We start from the raw sequence: 16,313 nt of genomic DNA, 5'->3' as shown, positions 1-16,313 counted from the left end.
TGTATTAATCTGATATTTAACATTAGCCTATCTCACCTTCTTTGATTATATTTAATATTTTTAAGCCTTTATTTCAATTCCAGTTAGTTAACATACAGTGTTATGTTAATTTCAGGTGTACAATTTAGCAATTTAACACTTGCATACAATACCCTGTGCTCATCACAAGTGTTCTCCTTCATCCCCATCACCTCTTTAGCCATCCCCTCCTCCCTCCAGCTCTGCTCTGATAACCATCGGTTTGTTCTCTGGAGTTAAGAGTCTATTTCTTAACAGAAAAAAAAAAAGAGTCTATTTCTTGGTTTGCACCCCTCTCTTTTTTCCCCTTTGTTTATTTTGTTTCTTAAATTCCACATTTGAGTGAAATCATATGGGTATTTGTCTTTCTCTGACTGAGTTATTTCACTTAGCATAACACTTTCTAGCTTCATCCATGTCACTCCAAATGGTAAAATTCCATTTTAATATGATTATATAACATGAATTTTAATAATACAATGAAAACGTTTTTTTAAACAATAGTCTAGCCAAGAAGAACACTGAATATTACTCACACTGCTCACCATGATTCTAAAACTATAAAGCTCCTGACCATGGAAGATCTTAAATTAACTGGAATACATCCATTCTGTGGGGCACAAAAGGGCAGAGCAATAACAACAAAAAGATTGAGACATTCTCTCCATTGGCCCTTAATTCTACTGTTAATTATTCAGTCATGTAGGCAATTAGTAAATTGTGATCATGTCTATTTTATTTTTTCTTAAGTAACAAATGACATCAATATTGCCACTGACAAAGAATATGAACATTGACTGCTACTCATTACTGCCTATGTCATACACAGCAGAAGGGGCCACATGTTTATATCATTTATTTTCATTCATTTGCCAGTGTTTGCAATATGTACTAATAGTACTTCGTACCTCACCAAATATTTTTATAATTGGACAAGCTTTACTCCTATTATCTTTATTTATTTGTAATATGTTTATTGCTATTTTCACTGACCCAATTATTTTTGTAGAATGAAAATGAATAAAACCCAAGACTAAAATCAAGAGCCTTGTATATCCTGACATCTGTATAGGACCATTTCAACAACATGAAATGGATTTGTTTTGTGCTGGACCTCGAGTTCCAGACACAGAGTATGCATCACACAAGACTCTTAGGCCAACAGTTACCATCATTGCTCCAGGACTAGCTTTTTTTTCTACTGTCATCTGCATCTGTTCATTGATTAACTGCCTAATATAGACATAAACATGTCATCAAAAAAATCACAAATAAAATCTTTGAGTATCCCTAACATCTATCCATACAATCATTTCCACTGAAGACAAACTCTTTCATTAACTGAACTCGGTGTTTCACATGTGGATTAACATCATATTGGTTCACATCGATATTTGATATTGGTATGTTTGGACTTTTTGATTATATTAAACACTTTTTAATAATAGAGTAATTCAAAAAAATATTCCATCCAAGATAAAGACATTATTACTCACATTGTTCTCCATGCTCCTAAGATACAGACGCAACCACAGCGCTCCTACATGTGAAGATGCTTTAATAAGCTTGTGTGTGTCATTCTGAGGAGTAGAAAGCAGAGAGGATGATAACAAATTGCAAACTAATCTTCATTGATCCTTGTTTTTGTATTTCGTTTTTCAGTTAGACAATCATTAATTAGAAGCATACTATATTTATTTCATTTTCTCTTAAGAAACTGAACAACTTAGGCCTGTCCTCAACCCAGAAAATGAGCATCAACTATTATTTATCTATATCATCTTCAGCCAGAGATTTTACAGTCATGTAACCATTTATTTGTCTTTTAGACTTCACAGTGTTTTCAAATTTATTAATACTATTTCTTGCCTTATTACATATTTTTATAATTAGAGCATGCTTTCCCATATTCCTCTTTATTTATTTATATTTATATATATTTGTTTAGTGACTATTTCAATGCTCCAATTATAATTGTGGAATGAAAATGCATTAACAAACACAGAGACCCAAAACAAGATCTCCATATACTCCTGACTTCTGCCTACAGCATCCTTTCAAACAAAGAGAATGGACAGTAGTGTGTCGTTGGACCTCAGAGTTTCAGACACATGTTATTCATCATCATCATCCATGACTCATACGCCACCAGTCATCATCATTGGTCCAGGATTGGCTTCTTTCTCTTTGTTTACTTCTAAGTTGTTTATTAATTTACACTAATGATGCAGGGAATATTCTTAACAAACCACCCAACCCAACACAAGAACTTTGACTTTACTCACGTTGGTCTATACATTCCTAATGCATAAGTGCAGACGTGGAGCTCATGACCATGGAAGATGCTTACATCAGCCTCAGTGCGGCCATTCTGAGGAGTACAGAGCAAAGCAGTGATAAAGAAAATTAAGCCCTTCTCTACATTTGCCCTTCCTTTCCACATGTCATTTACTAATGTTTTACATGTGTGTTAATTTTTCACTATAGATATGTATCTGTTTTTCCTATTAACAAAGGGAAAAACCTTGAACTTGGAACCAATTCAGAATTGAAAAATTGATTTTTAACTACCTGTTTCTACATAATCCTTAGCCAAAGAAGTAATATTCTTGATCCTTTTATTTCTTACTAGGCATCCGTGTTTTTGTCATTAATAATACGTCCTGCCATAAAAGGCATTCAAATTGGCAAAGAAGGGATCCCTGGGTGGCGCAGCAGTTTGGCGCCTGCCTTTGGCCCAGGGCGCGATCCTGGAGACCCGGGATCGAATCCCACATCGGGCTCCCGGTGCATGGAGCCTGCTTCTCCCTCTGCCTGTGTCTGCCTCTCTCTCTCTCTCTGTGACTATCATAAATAAATAAAAATTTAAAAAAAAAATTTTTTTTAATAAAAAAAAAATAAAAACAAATTGGCAAAGAAGTCAAACTCTCCCTCTTCACTGATGACATGATACTCTACATAGAAAACCCAAAAGCCTCCACCCCAAGATTGCTAGAACTCATACAGCAATTTGGCAGTGTGGCAGGATACAAAATCAATGCCCAGAAGTCAGTGGCATTTCTATACACTAACAATGAGACTGAAGAAAGAGAAATACGTCCTGCCTCACAACATATGTTCATAATTGGAGAGTGCTTCATTTTCTCTTTATTTATTTATATTTCTTAAATGGTTCTAACACTGATCCATTGATGATAATAAATTTAAACTATAAATCCAAGTGAGAATATGACCTTTATAGATTTCTGATATTTGTCCATAAGATCATGTACAAAAAAGGGAATGGACTAATTATGTATTATGTTGGATCTCAGAGTTTTAGATATTTATTTCCCATCATCCATGCCTCATATACCATCTCTTGTAAGTATAGAGAACAAACTGAGGATCGCTGGAGGGGAGGTGGATGAGGGGATGGGAAATTGGGTGATAGGCATTAAGGACATTTTGATGTAATGAGCAGTGGGTGTTATATGCAACTGATGAACCACTAAATTCTCCCCTGAAATTAATAATACATTATATGTTAACTAATCTGAATTTACATAAAACAAAAAAAAGCAATCACACATACTATTCCATATCACCATCTGTATCATCCTTATGCCAAAATGTAATCCCCTGACCCATTTATTAATGAATTCCATTTGTTCCAAGTTATATGAATAGTAATTCTTGCCTCATCCCATATATTCATAGTTGGCTATGCCTCACCCTTTTCATCTTTATGCACTGACATATTTGTTTCTCTCATTTATTCATTATGAGAACAAAAACAAAATCCATGAAGCACCAAAGGCTAAGAACATGATCCTTGAATATTACTGAAACCTATAGGCTCAGTCTCACAGATATAAACACTTAAATCCCTTCTTGTAATGGACCTTAGTAGGTCATAGATGTTTTAATCATAAAATATAGTTCAGAATGTATTCCATTCACATCACTGGTCCATGGCTTGCCCTTTTTCATATAATTTGCATATCCTTTTTATATATAGTCACCACTTGCACCAGAACTAAAACACTGACTACCTCTTACATCTCCTATGTGCTTCTACCTCATAATAGAAGTGGTTAAGATCTTTATCAGTTAAAGAATGTTTAGTAAAAACCTGAAACAGAAATTAAAAGAACTATAAAAATGAGTAACATGGACTTGGTCTATTTTTTTATTTTTATTATTTTTTATATGTATATTTTTTTGGAGTTCGATTTGCCAACCTATAGTATAACACCCAGTGCTCATCCTGTCAAGGTGCCCCCCTCAGTTCCCATCACCCAGACACCCCATTCCCCCCCACCTCCCCTTCCACTACCCCTTGTTTTTTTCCCAGAGTTTGGAGTCTCTCATGTTTTGTCACCCCCTCTGATTGTTCCCACTCATTTTTTTTCCTTTCCCCTATAATCCCTTTCACTATTTTTCATATTCCCCATATGAGTGAAACCATATAATGATTGTCCTTCTCCGATTGACTTACTTCACTCAGCATAATACCCTCCAGTTCCATCCACATTGAAGGAAATGTTGAATATTCATCATTTCTAATGGCTCAGTAATATTCCATTGTATATAGACACCACATCTTCTTTATCCATTCATCTTTCAATGGTCACCGAGGCTTGGTCTACTTTTAAAATCATCCTGAGTAGGGGAGGTGGATTGGGGGAGAAGATGGCTAAAGAGGTGATGTTGATGAAAGAGTGCACTTGTGATGGTCACAGGGTGTTGTATGCAATCACTATATTGTATACCTGAAACTAATATTACACTGTATGTTAACTAACTGGAATTGAAAAAGAAACTTTAAAAAAAAAGTATTAAATATAATCAAAGAAATGCTGAGGGTAAGGCCAGCAATCTATAGTTTAACCAGCCTTTCAGGTGACTGTGGTACTCACTCAAGTTTTAGAACCATTGCCCTTATAGTCAGCTCACCCAAAGAGGTAACACCTTTAATCTACTGAGTTCTTAATACACTACAGAATTTCCCAATTATATAAATGAAAATTTCAACCTCGGAACATTGTTCCTAGCATTAATTACTTTCTTTATCTACCTACCATCATTTATCTATCTACCTATCATTTATCTACTTATCATCTACTGATTTTTTTTATTTATTCCCTTAGAATAATGTACTAAATTCCCAGGATCCACATATACCTTATAATTAGATTCTTGCAAATTACTGAAGTCTAGCTATAGTCTTATTCCCGCAGAAGTAATATACCAAATCTCATTTTTAAATGAACTTCAGTACTGCAGAAATGAATTAATCAGAAGACACATTCAAAATGCATTCCATTCACATCATGGGTCCTTGCTTGGCTCTTTTTTTTCAAGTTTTTATTTAAATTTCAGTTAGTTAACAGATAGTGTAATATTAGTTTCAGGTGTAGAATTTAGTGATTCATCACTTACATTTAACACCCAGTGCTCATCACAATAAGTGTATTCCTTATACCCATCCCCCACTTAGCAGATTCCCCTGCCTACTTCCCCTCTAGCAATCCTTAGTTTATCCTCTAGAATTAAGAGTCTGTTTTATGGTTTGCCGCTCTCTCTATTTTCCCCTAGGTTCACCTGGTTCATTGCTTAAATTCTAATATGAGTGAAATCATATGGTATTTTTCTCTGGCTGACTTATTTTACTTAGCGTTATACCGTCTAGCCCCATACATGTCATTATAAATAGCAAGATGTTATTCTTTTTGATGGCTGAGTAATATTCCTCTGTATATATTTACTACAACTTCCTTTTTTAAAATAAATTTATTTTTTATTGGTGTTCAATTTGCCAATGTACAGAATAACACCCAGTGCTCATTCTGTAAAGTGCCCACCTCAGTGCCTGCCACCCAGTCACCCCCACCCCCTGCCCTCCTCCCCTTCCATCACCCCTAGTTCGTTTCCCAGAGTTCAGAGTCTTCCATGTTTTGTCTCCCTTTCTGATATTTCCCACTTATTTTTTCTCCTTTCCCCTTTATTCCCTTTCACTATTTTTTATATTCCCCAAATGAATGAGACCATTTAATGTTTGTCCTTCTCCGATTGACTTATTACTACAACTTCCTAATCCATTCATCTGTCGATGGACATTTGGGCTCTTTCCATATTTTGGCTATTGTAGATAATGCTGTGATAAATATCGGGGTGCATGTGCCCCTTCAAATCAGCACTTTTGTATCCTTGGGCAAATATCTAATAGTACAATTGCTGGATCATAGGGTGGTTCTATTTTTAATATTTTGAGGAACCTCCATACATTTTCATTTAACTTGTACATTCTTTAAAGATATAGGTACACTCACGAACCCACTATCCATTCCTCATTCCAAAGACTGTACCTTACATCTTTCTATGAGTTGTTTCATTGATTTAACAACTTAGATCTTTTCCACAGAAGAATGATTATAAACTATAGTGCAAATCTAAGATGGAAAATTAGATACTTAAGAATGTGAATGTAGACTGGGTGACGGGCACTGAGGGGGGCACCTGATGGGATGAGCACTGGGTGTTGGCAAATTGAACACCAATAAAAAATAAATTTATAAAAAAAAAAAAGAATGTGAATGTAAAATCCTCAATTCTTTAAAAAAAATCATACTGAAATTGGTTACTTCATAAACCTTGCCACATATCTCCACCATAGACTCATATTTGGTCTTCTTTAATTTTATTTATGCATATAAATATTTACTGATAGCTTTAACATTCATTTATTCAAACTTTAATTCATAAAAAATTGACAAACTATTCACTTTTTTAAAAAATGAAAACCGTTGAAAAAAATGAAAGTTCTTTAACTTCCCAGAAACCCAGAATAGAAATGCTAATTGTACATCTGCACAGTTCCCCTAAATCAACTTGGAGACAACTGAGATTTGTTTCTTGGAGGGACAAAACATGAGTAGAACTACTGAATCACGTATCACCCCATGCTCATTGCTGGCCACATGTTTTGTCCTCTTTTATCTTATTAGTTTATTTATTAATTTATAATGATAAAATGTGTACTGTTATATACAAACTTAAGATTATAACACTAATTAATAATAACTGTGTACAAAAATAATAATAGTAGTAATAATAATAATAACTGTGTACAGGTACTCACTATCATAAATGACAAAGGACTATATACTTCTTTTCCAACTTTACTGAGAAGTTATTGATAAACACATTGTATATATTTAAAGTACACAACGTGACATTTGATTTACATATACATTGAGGAATGATCACCAATAGAACATAGTGAAGCCAATTGGATTGATCATATCTTGCTATATGACTTAATTTTGTCACTGGTTCATGCTTGACCCTCTTTAAAATAGTTAGTTGATGACATTATATAAACTTTTTCCCTATTTCTCAACTGAAAAAAACAAAAACACTTGCAATCCAAAGATGGCATAGAACATGAACATCAACAATGACACACATCTGTCCCTATGTCCCTTCTGATGAGGTATAAATGCCTTTATATTTTTTTAATGGATTTCTGTTCCTTAGAAATGAATTTGGAATGATGTTAATTTCATTACATATGCTAATAATCACACTGCATTTGGACCTATTTCCCCTCATTTATTCACGCTTTTAGCTATTGTTGCATTGCTTAATTTTTAATAAGCAATCAATATTTATGAAACTCAGTAGCCCAAGAATAATATTCCCGGATATCTCTAACAACTGCTTATAGGACCATTTATAACAGAAGCAATAGACTAGATTTCCTTTTGCACTGGATCACAAAGTTGTAGATAAGCCTTATTCATACTTGCCTCTTCTCGGACTAGTCTTCAATATTGGTCCAGATTTTGCCCTCTTTTTCTTCTTTGAACCATGATTTTGTTTAGATATTAATTCATTAATTCACTAATAATAAAAAATGCTCATGAGGCTTTGAAAACTTTAATATCCCTAATATCTGTACATAAAGTCACTTTCAAAAATAAAAAATAAAAAAAATAAAGTCACTTTCTACAGGGAAAATAGTCTAGATAGACTTTGCTACCTGACCTCGGTGTTGAATGTATAGATTAGCCAACATGTTCGTTTTAACCTCTTACTTTATATTAGTGCATGGTTGACAGGGACTAATGTGTAACATCTGTCTATAGTATTATTTCCCCCAGCAACTCATTTCTTTCATTAACTGACCTCAATGTTTTGAATATGCATTAATGAACACAATGTTTCATATTAGCTGCATTTCAGGGCCATGGTTGGCATTCACTGATTATATTTTACATTTTTTAACAATACAGTGAATATCCTTAAACCACCTAAACTGAGACAAGAACATTGACTATTACTCACATTGGTCTCCATTCTCCAACACAAAGATGTAGCCATAGAACTTGCGATCATGGAAGAACACTTAAATCAGCGTGCGTCCATTCTGCAGAGTAAAGAGCAGAGCAGATGAAAAGAAAAAGCTTGAGACCTTATTATCTCCATTGGTCCTTGCACCCCACCTCTTATCTAGTTGGTCATTTAGGGAATTTGCAATTGGGGGAATTGTTTACTTAGTTTCTCCTAATAAATGAATAGTAGTGAGCTTGCCACTGACACGGAATAGGAGCATTGCCCATTACTATTTAACACTGCCTATGCAGTCACTCCCCAAAGAGGCAACACCTTTGTTTGTATCACTTATTTCTTAGTGGATAAGGGTGTGTTTTCAACACACATTCATAGTTATTTCTTGTCTCGCTAGGTGTTTTTATAATTGGACAATGCCTTATGACCATAATCTTTATATAGTTTATTGATCATCTCATTGATCCAATTATAAAAATAGAGAATGCATGAACATGAACCCAAAACAGGATCCTTCTGTATTCATATCTGTCTATAAGATCACTTCACACAGGGTGGTGGACTAGACTGTATTTCTGTTGGACCTCGGACTTCCAGACATATATTCATCGTATATGACTCACACGCCACCAGTGGTCATCATCGATCCAATAATGTCCCTCTTTTTCTCCATTCAGTGCTACATTGTTTATTGACTAATTCATTAATTCACTAATAATAATTTTAAGATGCTATTATTCACAAAAGTGCAAAGAAAGCCTTTATATCTCTAATATGTCCATAAGATTATCACTTTTGTTAATTATAATGTTTTTTTTAAGATTTTATTTATTCATTCATGAGAGACACAGAGAGAGAGGCAGAGACACAGGCAGAGGGAGAAGCAGGCTTCATGCAGGAAGCCCGATGTGGGACTCCATCCCCGGCCTCCAGGATCACACCCTGGGCTGAAGACGACCCTACACCGCTGAGCCACCTGGGCTGCCCTAATTATAATATTTTATACAAATGCATTAATCACTACAATCAACCCCTACTAATCAATATAATCAATTCCATATTTGTCACTGGGCTATAGTTGCCCTTAATTATATTGCATACTTCCTAATGATATAGTAAATACCTTTTTTTAAAAAAGAAACCAGGAAAAGACAAAAACTTTGACTATTACTCACATTGGTCTCTATGCTCTTAACTCACAGATGCAACCAGAGAGCTCGTAACCATGGAAGTGCTTATAGCAGCTGGAGTGCATGCATTCTGAGGAGTACAGAGCAGAGCAGATAACAAGATGGAGAGACACTCTACTGATGCACTTATTTTACCTTCATTTTGTCTGTCACTTAGAAATACAGCAGTTGGAGTCATATATATTAATTTTCCCTGAACAAACAGTATCAATATCTTGCTCCTGACATAGAGCAAGAATAAGAATTTGGGCTGTTATTTACTGTCTATATCCTCCTTAACCAAAGAGATAAGACACTTGAACCATTTACATTTTGTAATAAACTTCAGTATTTTCAATAAATGTGAATAATTTTTACTAAGAGCAGATATGCTTCACCCTCTTGATCTTATTTATACTTGCATATGGATTCTTCTTTGAGTCATTTATTACAGTAGAATCAAAATTCATGAAAATGAACCAAGAAAATGGTCCTTTTTCTTTCCCTAACATCTGTCCATAGAATTATTTTATTGGACCTCAGAGTTTCAGACACGTAATATTCATCATCCATGACTCATACGCCACCAACTGTCATCATTGGTCCAAATCTGAGCCCTGTTTTTTTCATTCTCTTGTATACTATTTCACTAACTACTAAATTCACTAATGTTAATTTTTAAAACCTGTGATTCACAAAAATCCAATGAATATTCTACATCTGCCTATAGGATTATTTGCCACATTGTTAGATCTCTTATGATCATCAATACCTCACATATTGCATTAGCAAGTGTTATATACCATATTTACCGGTTCCCATATTTAGGGTTTATTATTTTGATAATAAATTTATTTTTTTATTGGTGTTCAATTTGCCAACATACAGAATAACACCCAGTGCTCATCCCATCAAGTGCCCACCTCAGTGCCCTCCACCCAGTCACGCCCACCCCCCGCCCTCCTCCCCTTCCACCACCCCTAGTTTGTTTCCCAGAGTTAGGAGTCTTCCATGTTCTGTCTCCTTTTCTGATATTTCTCACTTATTTTATTTTATTTTTAAAGATTTTATTTATTTATTCATGAGAGACACAGAGGCAGAGACAGGCAGAGGGAGAAGCAGGCTCCCCATGGGGAGACTGACGTGGAACTTGATCCCAGAACCCTGGAATCATGACCTGAGCCAAAGGCAGACAGACGCTCAACCACCGAGCCACCCAGGTGTTCCTAGGGATTTAAATTATATTTCATACTTTCAATAATACAGCAGATACCTTTTTTAAAAACATTTAAACAAATACAAGAACTTGAACCTTTACTCACATTCATCTCTATGCTCAGAACACACAGGACATCACAGACCTTTTGACTATGGAAAATGCTTATATCAGCTGGAGTGTGTCGATTCTGAGGAGTGTTAACACAGAGCAGATAATTAAAATTGAAACTTCAACCCTATTAGTCCTTGTTTTCCTCATTTCATTTTTTCAGTTATCTGGGTATTGGTTAATTTTTCACAACATATATACATATGAAAATATAAACATATATATTACAAAATTAATATCCTCAACTCGAAAATGACCCAGGCTTAGAAAATTGGATACTGCTTATTAGTGTCAGTGTCTACATGATCCTTAGTAAAAGAGATAACACCTTTGGTCCATTAATTTCTCAAGTTTCTTTACTTTACATTAAAAGGATCTCTTGCCTCACCAAATATATTCATACTTGGTAAGTCTTCATCCTCTTTTTATTTATAGATTTTTTTTATTGGTTCTATCATTGATCTATGTATTCTAATAATATAGAAATCCATAAATCCAAAATGACAAGAACACTATCTATATATTCCTAACATGTATCCACAGGATCATTGTGTTGGACCTCAGACTTCCAGACACGTAGCATTCATCGTATATGACTCATACGCCACCAGCTGTCATCATTGGTCCATGCACAAGCCTCCTTTTCTTTATTCTCCTATGCATTTTTTAAGGACCAGTTCATCAATTCACTATGGTAATTAGATAAATATCTATGAATCTCAAAAGTGGAAGGACAAAAGCCTACAGTATTTCGATCATTTTTCTTTAGAATCATTGGCTAATTAAATAAACTTCTTCATTAACCACCCTTATTGTGGTAAAGGTAGGATGGTCAACATAATGTTTCATACATTTCCAACTTAGTCATTGGACCATGGTTGGTCTTTTTTCTTATATTGAATACTTTTTAAACAATTACAATGATACCCTAAACAAACCCTCCAAAGCAAGGAAAGAACTTTGATTATTACGCACGTCGGGCTTCATGCTCCCACACAGAGAGGCTGGCCTGGAGCCCCTGAACATGGCAGATGCTTACATCGGGTCAGGTATTTTCTTTCTGAGAAGCACAAAGCAAAATAGGAGAGAACAAGATTGAAATGTTGTCTCCCGTGTTCTGCACATTCCATTTTACATGGAGTCAATCATCTGGAAATATATTAATTTGCAATCATGCTTATTAATTTTCTATTTAAAAAATGAATAATACTTGCTACTGACCCAGAATAAGAACTTCTCTATTCTCACTAAAGAGGTAAAGCACATGAACCATTTACTTTTCTTAATGGAATTCAGTATATTCAATATCTTTGAATAGTTTTTATTGCCTCACCACATATACTAAGAGTGCATGTGCTTTATGTTCTTCATTTTCACTTTTTAATATTTGTGCATTGATTCTTAAATTGATTCATTGATAATAAAAGAATCAAAATTCAAGAAAGCAATCTAAGAAAATGGTCCCTTTGCATTCCTAAAATCAGTCTATAGGATAATTTCAAACAGGTAATAGATTGTATCTCTTTTTGCATTGGACCTCAGAGTTCCAGACACGTAGTATTCATCGTCCATGACTCCTACGCCACCAGCCGTCATCATTGGTCCATATTTCAGCCCCTTTCTCTTCATATTCTATATATTATTTCACTAATCCTTAATTCACTAATGTCATTTTTTAAAAACCCTATGATTCACCAAAAAATGATGAATAAGAACCTTGAATATTCTACATCTGTCCAGAGAATCATTTATCACATTGATATAACCTTTCATTAATTATACTTAATCTATCATAAATGCATTAATAAATATAATGCTTGGTAATACTCCCATATTTATCATTGGCCATGATTGGCCTTTCGAATTATATTCACACTATTAATAATACAGTAAATGCTCTTTTTTTTATAACCTGTCAAATGAAAACATGAGACTTATTACTCACACTGGTCTCTGTAATCAGAGATGCAATCATAGAGATTGTAACTAAGAATTCTTCAACCAGCTTTGGGATGTCCATCCTGAGGAATACAAAGCAGAGCATGTGATAAAAAAGATCAGAGATCTCATCTAAATTGATCCTTCTTTTCATATTTTATTCACTTTATCATTTAGGTATTTATTAATTTTCATTCTTTTTTGGGGGGTTTTTTTTTGTTTTTTTTTTTAATTTTCATTCTCTTAATAAAAGGAACCACCACAAATTTGAGACTTACCTAAAAACTAAAATTGACTCTTAGTTATGAGTTTCTATGACCTTTAGCCAAAGAGAGGACACTCTCAATCAATTTATTTCTTAAGGGGCATCAATGTTTTCAATTTTTGGTAATAATTATTCTTGCCTTACCATATATTCACAGCTGGACGATGCTTCACTCTCTTTTTCTTTATCTGTCTATTTATATCTCACTAATGGTTCTATCATTGATCCATCTATAATAATAAATCTAGGCAAGATAAAACCAGGGCAAGAATGTGACCTTTGTATATTTCTAGTATCTGTCTACAGGAGCATGTCCAAAAGAGGGATCTGACTAATTATGTCTTATATTCGACCTCAGAATACCAGGCACATATTATTCACCATCCAGATACATATGCCACCAGTCGCCATCAAAGGTTCAGGTTTGGGTCTCTTTTTCTTCATTCATTTCTACCTTGATACCAAATAAATCATTAATCCATTAATAACAATAAAATAAACACATGATTCACAAAATCCAAGAAGATCCTTTCAGATCTCTAAAATCTCTCTATAGAATCATTTCTCACAGAGAAATTCTGTCTCATTAATCAACCTCTATATTGCCATTATTGATTAATCAACATTACAGTTGATATATTTCTCACTGGGACATAGCTAACTTTTTAAAATTATGTTTCATACTTTTTAATAATTCAATGAATACCTATAAACAGATGACCCAATATAAGATGACAACTTTGACCATTACTTACCATGGTCTCTTTCCAACACGGAAGCAGCATGACAACCTTGACCACAGCCAGACAGCTTGAAGTTCCATTCTGAAGAGTACCAGTTAGAAAAAATGATAAAAAGATTGAGACATTCTCTCCATTGATCCAAAGTTCCTACCACTCATATATGTAGTCATTTAGATATTTACTAATGTATGGTTAATATTTATTTAAACTTCATAAAGTAAACATTAAACATGCAAGTTTCTCAGTTTAATAATGGACTTTTAAAAATAAAGATCTCTCATTTTAATTGAGATAAAATTAGCCATTGAAAGTTAACAAGTTAGTAGCATTCAGTATTTTCACAATATTGTGCAACTGCCATTTCTATGTAGTTTCAAAATACTTGCATCACTCCAAAATAAAATCCCATACTCATTAAGCAGTCTGTCCTCCTCCTCCTGCCTCAAGCCCTGGGCAACTACCAATCTTTATTCTCGCCCTATGGATTTACCTACTTTGGAGATTTCATATAAATGGAGTTACGCATGACGTGACCTTTTCCATATGCCTTCTTTCACTTGGCACAATGTTTTCAAGGGACATCTGCATCGCAGCACCTCTTCATTCCTTCGCAGCCACCCTGGAAAACAGTATGGAGGGTCCTCAAAAAGTTAAAAATAGAGCTATCCTATGATCCAGCAATTGCACTACTAGGTATTTATTCAAAGGATTTTATAAACATGTTGATTTGAAGGGTCACCTACAACCCAATGTTTGTTTATTTGTTTTATAATTTTTTTATTTATTTATGATAGTGACACAGGGAGAGAGAGGCAGAGACACAGGCAGAGGGAGAAGCAGGCTCCATGCACCGGGAGCCCGACGTGGGATTCGATCCCGGGTCTCCAGGATCGCGCCCTGGGCCAAAGGTAGGCGCCAAACCGCTGCGCCACCCAGGGATCCCCAACCTAATGTTTATAGCAGCAATGACCACAATAGCCAAACTATGGAAAGAGCTCAGATGTCCATCAACAGATGAAGGGATAAAGAAGAGGTGGTACATACACACAATGGAATATTACTCGGCCATCAAAAAGAATGAAATCTTGCCATTTGCAACAACATGGATGGAACTAGAGGGTATTACTCTAAGTGAAATAAGTCAGTCTGAGAAAGGCAAATACCATAGGATTTCACTCATATGTGGAATTTAAGAAACAGAACAGAGGACCATAGGGGAAGGAAAAATAAAAGAAACCATAAGAGACTCTTAATCATAGGAAACAAACTGAGGGTTGCTGGAAGGGAGTGGGGTGGGGAATGGGGTAACTAGTGATGCTCATGAAGGAGGGCATGTGATATAATGACTACTGGGTGTTATATGCAACTGACAAATCACTAAATTCTACCTCTGAAACTAATAATACACTATATGTTAATTAAATTGAATTTAATTTTTTTTTAATTTTCTTTTTATTTGAGTACAGTTGACATACAGTGCTACATTAGTTTCAGGTGTACAATACATGGTCCAACATCTCTAAACATTATGCTATACTCAATATGCTATTATGATATCATTGACTATATTCTTTATATTGTACCCTTTATTTCCATGACTCAATAATTGAGTATTACTGATTGCTGTCTATATTATCCTTAGTCAAAAATGTAAAATAAATTTCATTCATTTATTATCCATTCTTCTATTAATATTCCTCTTTACTATATATTTTAATAATGAACAATACTTAACCCTCTTCGTCTTTATTCATTTGCTCATTTATTCATTTGTTCATTTGTTTATTCTGTCATTAATACTTCTATAATATTTCTAAAAATTCATGAACACAAAGAATAAGAACAAAGTCCTTGTATATTCCTGACCTCTGTCTATAGGAACACTGTGAACAGAGGGACTAGACTAGATATCTTTGTGTTGGCTGGACCTCAGACTTCCAGACACATAGCATTCATCGTATATGACTCATACGCCACCAGCTGTCATCATTGGTCCATGCTTGGATCTCCTTTTCTTCATTCTTGTTTACATTTGTTTACTATCAATTTTATAAGTCAATAATAATAATAAAATAAGTATCTGTGAATCACAGAACTCAAGGACAAGATACTTAAGTATCTTTGGCATCTGTCTATAGAACCTTTTGCCTCACTGAATATATTTATTTGACCAATGGTCCTCATTGTGGAACATATTGATTAGTTACCATAATGTTTATTGTCAACACCATATGTATCACTGAGCTATGTTTGGAAATCCTTGAATTTTTAATATGACCCTGAATATCCTATACAAACCACCTAAACCAGGAGAAGAATCTGTCACTCACATTGGCCTTCATGCTCTCACACACAGGGGCATCCATGAGCACCTGATCACAGCCAAATGCCTAAGTAAGTTCAAGTGTATCCATTCTGAGGAATACAAAGCAGAACAGACAATAATGGTATGAGAGACTATTGATCCATACATTTTATCTTCAGTTAGTCATTTAGGAATGCAGTGAATTGGGATCATA

At 34.6% G+C, this 16,313-nt stretch overlaps 7 non-coding genes and 1 pseudogene across 7 annotated transcripts; all 8 read right to left on the bottom strand.

The window, feature by feature from the left end:
* Positions 1-1,126: 1,126 nt before the first annotated feature.
* Positions 1,127-1,200, bottom strand: LOC112930400 (small nucleolar RNA SNORD113/SNORD114 family). Its single transcript, XR_003237157.2, has one exon. It is a non-coding gene; the product is annotated as a small nucleolar RNA SNORD113/SNORD114 family (small nucleolar RNA).
* Positions 1,201-2,106: 906 nt separating this feature from the next.
* Positions 2,107-2,187, bottom strand: LOC112930391 (small nucleolar RNA SNORD113/SNORD114 family; annotated as a pseudogene).
* Positions 2,188-8,930: 6,743 nt separating this feature from the next.
* On the bottom strand, positions 8,931-9,002 carry LOC112930388 (small nucleolar RNA SNORD113/SNORD114 family). The gene has a single exon (XR_003237148.1). It is a non-coding gene; the product is annotated as a small nucleolar RNA SNORD113/SNORD114 family (small nucleolar RNA).
* A 1,051-nt stretch (positions 9,003-10,053) lies between these two features.
* Positions 10,054-10,128, bottom strand: LOC112930367 (small nucleolar RNA SNORD113/SNORD114 family). The gene has a single exon (XR_003237130.1). It is a non-coding gene; the product is annotated as a small nucleolar RNA SNORD113/SNORD114 family (small nucleolar RNA).
* Positions 10,129-11,401: 1,273 nt separating this feature from the next.
* On the bottom strand, positions 11,402-11,476 carry LOC112930368 (small nucleolar RNA SNORD113/SNORD114 family). The gene has a single exon (XR_003237131.1). It is a non-coding gene; the product is annotated as a small nucleolar RNA SNORD113/SNORD114 family (small nucleolar RNA).
* Positions 11,477-12,379: 903 nt separating this feature from the next.
* Positions 12,380-12,454, bottom strand: LOC112930377 (small nucleolar RNA SNORD113/SNORD114 family). The gene has a single exon (XR_003237138.1). It is a non-coding gene; the product is annotated as a small nucleolar RNA SNORD113/SNORD114 family (small nucleolar RNA).
* Positions 12,455-13,398: 944 nt separating this feature from the next.
* On the bottom strand, positions 13,399-13,472 carry LOC112930351 (small nucleolar RNA SNORD113/SNORD114 family). Its single transcript, XR_003237115.1, has one exon. It is a non-coding gene; the product is annotated as a small nucleolar RNA SNORD113/SNORD114 family (small nucleolar RNA).
* A 2,244-nt stretch (positions 13,473-15,716) lies between these two features.
* LOC112930374 (small nucleolar RNA SNORD113/SNORD114 family) lies at positions 15,717-15,791 on the bottom strand. Its single transcript, XR_003237135.1, has one exon. It is a non-coding gene; the product is annotated as a small nucleolar RNA SNORD113/SNORD114 family (small nucleolar RNA).
* Between the last annotated feature and the right edge of the window lie 522 nt (positions 15,792-16,313).

The sequence above is a fragment of the Vulpes vulpes genome, chromosome 6 (assembly GCF_048418805.1).
Source record: "Vulpes vulpes isolate BD-2025 chromosome 6, VulVul3, whole genome shotgun sequence".
Classification (NCBI taxonomy): Eukaryota; Metazoa; Chordata; class Mammalia; order Carnivora; family Canidae; genus Vulpes; species Vulpes vulpes.
The sequence above is the reverse complement of the archived record's forward strand: the minus strand, read 5'-3'. Positions and strand labels throughout refer to the sequence as shown.